At 45.0% G+C, this 8852-nt stretch overlaps 1 pseudogene; it reads left to right on the top strand.

The window, feature by feature from the left end:
- Nucleotides 1-1177: 1177 nt before the first annotated feature.
- Nucleotides 1178-1839, top strand: LOC142426753 (acireductone dioxygenase-like; annotated as a pseudogene).
- The last annotated feature ends 7013 nt before the right edge of the window (nt 1840-8852 follow it).

The following is an 8852-nucleotide window of genomic DNA, read 5'->3' on the forward strand; positions in this document are numbered from 1 at the left end:
GATGGCGAGGACACGTCTCACTCTTAAATACCTACAAAATGCAATTACATTGCTGACATTCCCTCAGAAAATTCCCTCAGCCTCACTGAGGATTGGAGTCCATTACCTGGTACCTGCTCCTGTTTCTCGTCCCCATCAAAACCGCACTTCCTGCCCCATCCAAGTTCGATCCACCGTTCACGTCTGCACCCACCACTTCTTTGTCTCCCTTTCCTTTCATGGTCCTCACCTGGGAAAATCCCAATGACACGGAAACCCCACTGTGTCTACTGTATGCCCATGCACCTGGAAATGTGCCGATGAAAAGCACGTTAACGAGACTCATTTTAATTAGTGATCGTGGTGCCTCCACACCCTCCCCTGCCGTCTGGATTTCATCACCTGGATGGCTGCTGTGAGTGTCTAGCTCACTCCTATTCCCTTCCTTTATGCTCACCTGGACACCTTGCTTATTAGAATAATCGGAGGGACTTTCATATGTTGGTTTTGGCAGCGTAGGTGCTACAAGTTGGAACAACGCAGGGAGGATTGGCATGGATAGCCCTTGCACAAAGATGACATGCAAATTCAGGAAGAAGGAACTTCCGTGTTCTTCCATCACCCCAACGCACGCACGCGTGAAGGCCTTAGAATATGGCGCTCAGCGTCTACTTGAGCTCTCATTTACCTAAAAAGACAGCACATTTTCTGGAGATTAAACACTTGGAGAACATCAGGAGAACTCTGTCCTGGGCATGTCCCTTGGCAACGAGCCCTCTGCCTGGCATTGCTGCTTTTCTTCTGCTTGACTCTTGAAAGCATATGGCTCAGCACAACGCTGGTCGCTATGCGACAGAGGTCAAAGATGTCCCAAATGTTCAGCTTTTACAAACTGTTCTACCACTCCATCAACTCCTCCTTTTCCCTTCAGTACTTTCCCTCCTGTCTTTGGGATCTGCAACTCTCTGTAAAGGCTCACAGAACTAATGGACCATCAAGGAAATGGTTGGCAAGTCCCAACCCGGTGGGTCAGGTGTCAGGCTGGAGGCTTTTCCAACTGTGTTCGGCTGGGTTGTCTAGAGAAACAAACTGGTGACACTCACATATGTAGAAGAAAGAGCTTTATATCAAGAAGTAATCTTATATCAAGAAGACCTCCCAAGTGGCTCTAGACTTTGGGCAGCATCCAGGCAGGAAAATGGTGGTCGTGTGGTATGTGGACAAACCCCCAGATGACCAGAGGATGCCCCACCCCCTGGAGCCCAATGGCCCCATTCACCTGGAGCGACTGCATCAGCTTGGCGTATTTTACTGGAAACTGGACGCTGCTAAGTATGAGCATGATCCAGAGGAAGCGAAGAGAGAAACAACTCCAGGATGGACACGAGGATAATATTGAAAGATAAACTACCAAATTATGAAGAAAAGATTAGAATGTTCTATGTGCCGAAATTCAATATATCTTGGATAGAAGTGGCTATTTTGATGGAGGGGATTAAGAGGACAAGTAGATCTGATTTTCATGAAGGAAAGAGACATGATAACCCTTCCAACTGGAATTTGTCACTGTTTCCCACGGGGCAAGAAGAGCTGTGTAAGCAAACACGGCTGTCTGTGGGAGAGCCAATATTGACAATTTACAACTGGCCCGCCAACAATTTTGACAGTCGGGGACAGTCCGTGACGTTCTTGGCACAGACAGCATCACGGAGCTCTGTGGAAGGGAGCACATTACTCGGAAGGGTCCGAAGCATGATCACTGAGCAGAAAACTATTCACCTCCCCCTTGTCTTTATGGGAGACTTGAGGCTAGGTTGTCTTTCCCTTGCCAGATTATTTGATCAGAGTATTTTTCAATGAAAAGAACAGTATAGCTGATGGTGATATGGGCAGAACCATAAAAATCTGGACAAAACCACACTATTTTTCATTAATTAAAGCAAGAATAGTGGCCCTGTGTTAGCACATTCATTCAATTTTAAACCGAATGGAAGCTTAGATCCCTAGAATGTAATTATTTATGTACTTTCTCTGAATATCATTCATAAAATTTGTTCCTGGTGTCAACCAATGTCACTCCTATCTTATTAAAAACATTTAATAGGTAGTATCCCTAAGGCAATGTAAGAGACCTTTTCTCCAAAACGTATGCCCTGAGATAGAGGGTGAATGGGGAAGTGCCTCTCATTGTGGGGTGCACTCTGAATTGCTTATGCTGCTTTCTAGCTCAGGATGAAGTTACTGCCTTAATTTTGTGATCAAGATTGGGGTTACCTTGTATTTATATGTGTACTAAGGCCTTCAAAAATTCATGGAAAAGTATTTTAAATCCATATTTTTATAAAGCCCCCTCGCATAGTTTCCTAAACTATAAATGGGGGATTTTAGGGAACTTACTCAGTTCCCCAAATGCCCCATTTATATTTTTTTGTGCAATGGTATATGTACATAATTAATTTAAACAGTATCTACATTATTATGCAAACCTGAGACTCCACAATCTTGAGATCAGAAGAAATAGATGGTGCCCGCCTATCATTGTTGATCTCTACGCAAGGGATCATGTTAAAAGATCCTGACACAGAGTGAGAAGAAGATGTGAAACAAAACTCAAAATCATCAAATATATATAGCCTGAGGGAACACCCAAGACTATGCTGATAGGTTCCCTTCAGATCTGCAACTGAGCTCACCCCTGTGGCTCCGTTTCTCCGTCAAATAATAGGTCTATACGGGGAACAGTAGCACCAGGGAGGTGCGCTCTCCTGAGAAAATGAACAATCCGAGATCTAAGGGGTGAGAAGTCAGGAGGGGTTAAGGAAATACAGAGGAATGGAAGCAGGAAGTAGGGGGAGGAAATGAAATAAGAATGAAAGGATGTTACATCATGGAGCTTGCAAGCAATGACACGAAACAAAATGTGTACAAATTGTTGAATGGAAAACGGATTTGCTCTAAACCTTCACTCAATTCACAAAAAGTGTTGTAAAGGTTCACAAGAAAGAAAGAAGCGAGCATCCTAGCCCATGGGCCGATGCTAGCAGCTGCCCTCTTCAGCCTCACACAGCTGCAGGCAGATGACGCAGAAAGTGAAGCAGGATGCAGAAGATGACAGGCTGGTGGATGGGTGCAGACTCAAGTGGATCCAAGCTGAGAGGAAACATGGGCATGTGGCAGGGGACTGACAGCTCTCAGGGTTAGGTGACCCAGAGGAGGCCACCCTGGAAGCAGGCACAGAGACCAGCAAGCGGGAAGGCAAAGAAGCAAAGAGAAAAAGCAGTTCCCAGTGTCTCTCACTCTTACTCAAAGGCCACGTCCCCAAGGAGATGGTCTCAGGCTAACATGAGATTGACAGGTGGGGTTCTGCCCCTACCTCCACACAAGTACTGTCAAGCTGACATAAATCTAACAACTTATGTGCTTGCAGGGGTTGATGAACCCAAGTTAGCAAGTCGGACAATAGATTGCTGGTTCACAAGTTTGCGTAAGTTGGTAGATCAGATTAGAAGATAGACTGCTGACTCAAGAACTAGAGTCAGATGCTGACTGTGTTAGTCTGGGTACTTTAGAGAAACAAATCCACAGAAACTCATGTATAAGAGAGACTTTATATCAAGGTTAAGTGCGCATAAAGAAAACATCCCAACCTAGTGCGGCCCAAGCCCACAAGTCCAACATTAACCCATATGTCTGACACCAATCCACAAAGTCCTCCTCCATCTCACAAAACACACACTATGATGCCGACTGCAGGAGGAAAGCCAAATCAGTGAATGTGTAAGCATCTCATCGTTGGCAGGGGTCTCCATATGGCTGCTCCAGCACCCAGGGCTACATCGAGGTAGGTCAATGTGACTTCTCCTCAGGGACGTCTTGCAGGAAGTGAGCCTTGCAAGCTGAAGCAGGGAACTGGCTAAGGCAGCTGGTCCGACCATCAGAAAGCAAGAGACCCGAGAACTAGAAAGGTGAAGTTCACTGAGCCATTTATCCCTCCGCCCTTCAATTAACCCCACATGTGTTTATCAGCCAGATTGGCACAAAAAACTAACTATCTCACTGACAAAGCAGGTACAATATCCAAAGCAAGACAGAGAACGTTCCCAGAGCATTCATATAGACTTTGGATGCAGACCATACCTTCAAGGAAACTCCACTTTTGTGAGCAAGGCATTGCAAAGAACTGACTTGAATAAGGGTGGGGACTGGGATAAGGGTTATGGCCTGAGTCACATCCTCTAGTCAGGCAGTGATTCAAGATCCAATCCACTCTAATCTTATCTCATTAACATATTAGACAAATTATTCCCCAAAATGGGACTATAGACACAGTCTTCGAGGTTATAAGTCATTGGCTTAGCAAAATTCTATCGTGAGAATTTTGGCCATGACATCTATCACTTAAGGCCCTATTTGCCAACTACCTATCCTTCCTCTTTGTTTCGACTTTCTTATTTTAATCACTAGTAAGTATCAATTCATCTTCATTGTATGTTTGATCAACCCCAGGCAGCAAAAGCTGCTTTAAAAAAGTCTTCAATTTCTTCACCTTTGGCATGAGTGATTGGTACATAAATTTGAGTAATAATTATATTAACTGGCCTTTCTTGTAGGTGTATGTATATAAGAAAGACCAGTTACTACTGACTATGATGCTTTCAAAGGTGCTAACAAAATTGCAATAATCTAAACTGAGTCCCGCTGACTAATTCTAAATATACCCTGTTTCAATACATATGCAAAAAAGGACCAATTAGCACAACTACATAATACAACTGACAGTGTTGTATTCAAGATGATTTTTCTTTCTTTTTTATTTTTTAAAATCATTTTATTAGGGGCTCATATACCTCATCACAATGCATCCATCCATCCATTGTGTCAGCAAATTTGTATATTTGTTGCCCTCATCATTCTAAAAACATTTGCTTTCTACTTGAACCCTTGGTATCAGCTCCTCATTTTTACCCTCCCACTCCGCCCCCTCCATCACAAACCCTTGATAATTTATAAATTATTATTATTTTGTCATATCTTACACCCAGGAGGGGAAGGGGAAGTTGGGGTCAAAAGGTGGAACCGATCACAAGGATCTACATATAACCCCCTGTATTAGTTTGGGTACTTTAGAGAATCAAATCCACAGAAACTCATGTATAAGAAAGAGTTTTATATAAAGGTTAAGTAATCATCAGGAAAACACCCCAACCCAGTGCTGCCCAAGCCCACAAGTCCAACATTAACTCATTAACCCATATGTCCAACACCAATCCTCAAAGTCCTCCTCCATCTCACAAAACACACCCTATGACGCTGACTGCAGGAGGAAAGCTGAATCAGTGAACATGTAAACATCTCAGGGGTCTCCACACTGGTGCTCCAGCACCCAGGGCTGCATCGGGGTAGGTCCATGTGGCTTCTCCTCGGGGATGTCTTGCAGGAAGTGAGTCTTGCCAGCTGAAGCAGGGAACTTGCTAAGGCAGCTGCATCCTGGTGCAACCATCACAAAGCAAGAGACCAGAGAACTAGAAAGGCGAGGCTCACTGAGCCATTTGTCCCTCCGCCCTTCAATTAACCCCACATGCGTTTATCGGGCAGTTTGGCACAATAAACTAACTACCTCACCAGCTCCCTGGGGGACGGACAGACAACACGATGATTTTGAAATGATCTTTTAAACTACAAATGTAGCACATCTTCAGTTCAATTTGTCATTCCTGACAGAGTAAACTATATAATTGATTCTAATTGTCCAGTACGAGGACATTTTGGTTCGCTAATGCCTAGGACAGTTGAAACGACGGGCCACTCAACAGAAGAAAGACGAGGCTTCCGGAGCCTTGAGAGAGTTAAAGTCTTAGAAACCCACAGGGGCAGTTGTCCTGTCTTAGCGGGAGACTATGAGTCAGAATCTATTCAGTGGCACTGCCCAGGACATCAGTCTTTAAGCATTCCATTTTACTTGTCACCACTTCCAACTTTCCTGGATCCATACTTTGCGCATGTTTAGATGACTGACTGTAGATTTTTTCCCCTTCATTTGGAGTGGAGCCACATCAGCAAATGAAGGTGCCCGTCGTTTCACTCCCTCCGAGTCATGAAGGTTGAGTCTCCTGTGAGTGGGTTCTTGTTCCTCGCTCCGATTTTCAGTGCCTGCCTCCCTGGGGGCTGATCTTCTAGCACTACGTCAGCCAGGGTTCTGCTGCCGCTCAAAGTTTCCAGTGGCCAGTTTGTCAGAAGTAGATCACCGGATCCTTCTTTGTAATGTCTCAGTCTGGAAGTTCTGCTGAAACCTGTCCACCACGGTGACCCTGCTGGCAGCCAAAGTACTGGTGACAGGGCCTCCAGAATCTCAGCGACACTGAAGGGGGCCACCATACAACAAACTGACAGATGAGTGGTGGAAGGAAGGAATGAGTAAGTGCATTGACTTTATTTGGGTGAGTTTGTCTATACTAAGTCGAACCAGCCCATCACAAGAAAGCACTGACATTATTTCAGTGTCGGTGGACTGTCTTCCATGGACACAATTCTCTGGAGCAACCCAGGCTGCTACAGTCAGTGCTTCTGCACCGAAGCAAAGCTGCTCAAGTGAACCGAGGGTGGCCCTGTTCTTTTCAAACCTATCGACTGGGAGGAGGGGGAGAAAATGGCGACCAGATAGGACTCATCCCTCCGGAGCTCCTGCTGCCAGACCAGAAAATTGGGAGGTAAGGCAAAGGAAACGGGGAGGTGGAGTCCTGACCAGGGTTTCTCCTGAACCCCTTTTCGTGTGGGATCTCCACTCACAAAGCAAACCAAGAACGCTTTAAGTGCTCTAGCTTTGGTGAGCCTGCAGGCGCCAGCTGTGCCCTTGCCAGGAATAGCGATTTCTGCAGGCAGACGGGGACAGAGTCCCAGACGCGAGGGGAATCCCACTCCAGAGCTCTCTGCGTGGTTGGTTGCCTTGAGCCCACAGCCAGGGGAGTGGTGGCGGGTAGCTGTAATTTAGAGTAAAAGAAAAAAATATATAGTATTACCTTAGGAAGATTGTGGTGTGGGAGAAAATAAGCGGAAAGCTGGAGTCCAGGGAGCAAATTTAGTTCCAAGTGGGCAAGAAGGAAGTAACCCCCCTAATAAGCTGGGTCGCCCCCTCTGGGGGCCAGCCTGACAGCCCCCAAATCGGAGCACATCACAAGCAAAAAAAAAAAAAAAGAAAGAAAAGAAAAAGGGTGGGGGTGAAATATATATTATTGGTTTAAAACTCAAACCCAAGTCTGGTTGCTTAGTTCCAAGGAGCACATAGGTGGAGTTCCTTAACATAAATCATCATAAGACGCAACCTAGCTAAGGAATGCCAGAACTCAGCTACAGGGCCTGGTGGCTTTTAGCACAACAAAGACCCGCTGTAGCAAGAGTCAGCTTTAAACAGAAAGGAGCTGCAGCCCAGTGACTGTGAGAGACAATTACATTTGAGTATACTCTAGCTGGCCAGGGAGATAAAAAAAGAAAATCCTCAGGTTCAACAGGCTTGCTTTTTAACATTTTTTGTCTCCTCTTTGCCACTTTCTTGGTCTCTCACATTCTACTGCTAACCTCCAGATCACTCCTCTTAGCCTACGGCATTTACACCTGTGCCACACCCAGCTAGGTGAGCTCCACCCTGTGTAGCTAGATAGACTTGGAAAAGCCCTGCTGACTCCCAACAGGGAACCACTGCTCAACTTCTTACTGGGCAATTCCTGCCTGTGTGCCTGGGGGCATATAGCAGCTCGGCCTACACTCCTCAAAGCTCCAAGCTGCTTCAGGAACCTCTGCCCAACCTCCGCCACACCAAAGCAGGCAACACTTCTGGGCCACTCCCCCGAGAGGGAAGCCACAGGAGGATAAAGTGGTAGGTTAATTCTATAGTGAAATAAGCTATAGGCAGTTCAAAGAAGCACTCCAAGTGTCCCAGAGATAGCCAGTGCTCTTCGACTCCCAGGAAAATGGAACCTGACTCATCTAAAACAATGCAACACAAACAGCCATCAACCCCAACGACCTCAATGAAAAAATGGGAGAAACAAAAGGCAATGCCAGAAGATATCCTGAACATAATGACATGCATAGAGAAAGCAGACATTGAGCTGCCACAGAAAAAAATTTTCAGAATGCTACTTGGAGTCATAGAGGATATGAGGGAAACAATACAGAAAAAGGATGAAATGATAGAAGAGGTAAAAGCCATAAATCAAAGAGAAATACAGGAGCATAGGGAGGAGATAACAAAAATACACACTCACAGACCTCAAGAAGCTCCTGGAGGAATCAGAGAACCGCATCAGTGACTTGGAGGACAGCCAAGCAGATTTTAACAAACACGAACACAAATCTAATAAGATCATCAGAGAAGTTGAAGAAAACTTAAGAGCTATGTCTGATGCTATGAAGTGGAACAACATTAGAATTATTGGCTTATCGGAGGAAGACACAACAAAGAAGTCATCTGTAACAATAGTGAGAAAATTCTTGGAGGAAAGCTTCCCCCTCTTAGTGAATGAAAACCAACCAACCATCCAGGAGGCTGAAAGAACCCCAGCAGGACTAGGTCCCAAGAAAAAGTCACCAAGGCACATAATAGTTAAATTATCCAACTTTGAGGAAAAGGAGAAAATCATGAAAGCAGCTAGGGAAAAACAAGCAATCACATATAAAGGTTCCCAAATAAGAATATGCTCAGACCTATTAGCAGAAACTATGAAGAAGAGGAGAGAGTGGAGTAACATCTTCCAAAAATTGAAGGAAAACAATGCAAACCCAAGAATACTCCACCCAGTCAAATCATCGATCAAGATATATGGAGAAGTAAGTCTTCCCAGACAAGGGAAAACTCAAAGAATACGTTAGAAGAAACC

The sequence above is a fragment of the Tenrec ecaudatus genome, chromosome 14 (genome assembly GCF_050624435.1).
Source record: "Tenrec ecaudatus isolate mTenEca1 chromosome 14, mTenEca1.hap1, whole genome shotgun sequence".
Lineage (NCBI taxonomy): Eukaryota > Metazoa > Chordata > Mammalia > Afrosoricida > Tenrecidae > Tenrec > Tenrec ecaudatus.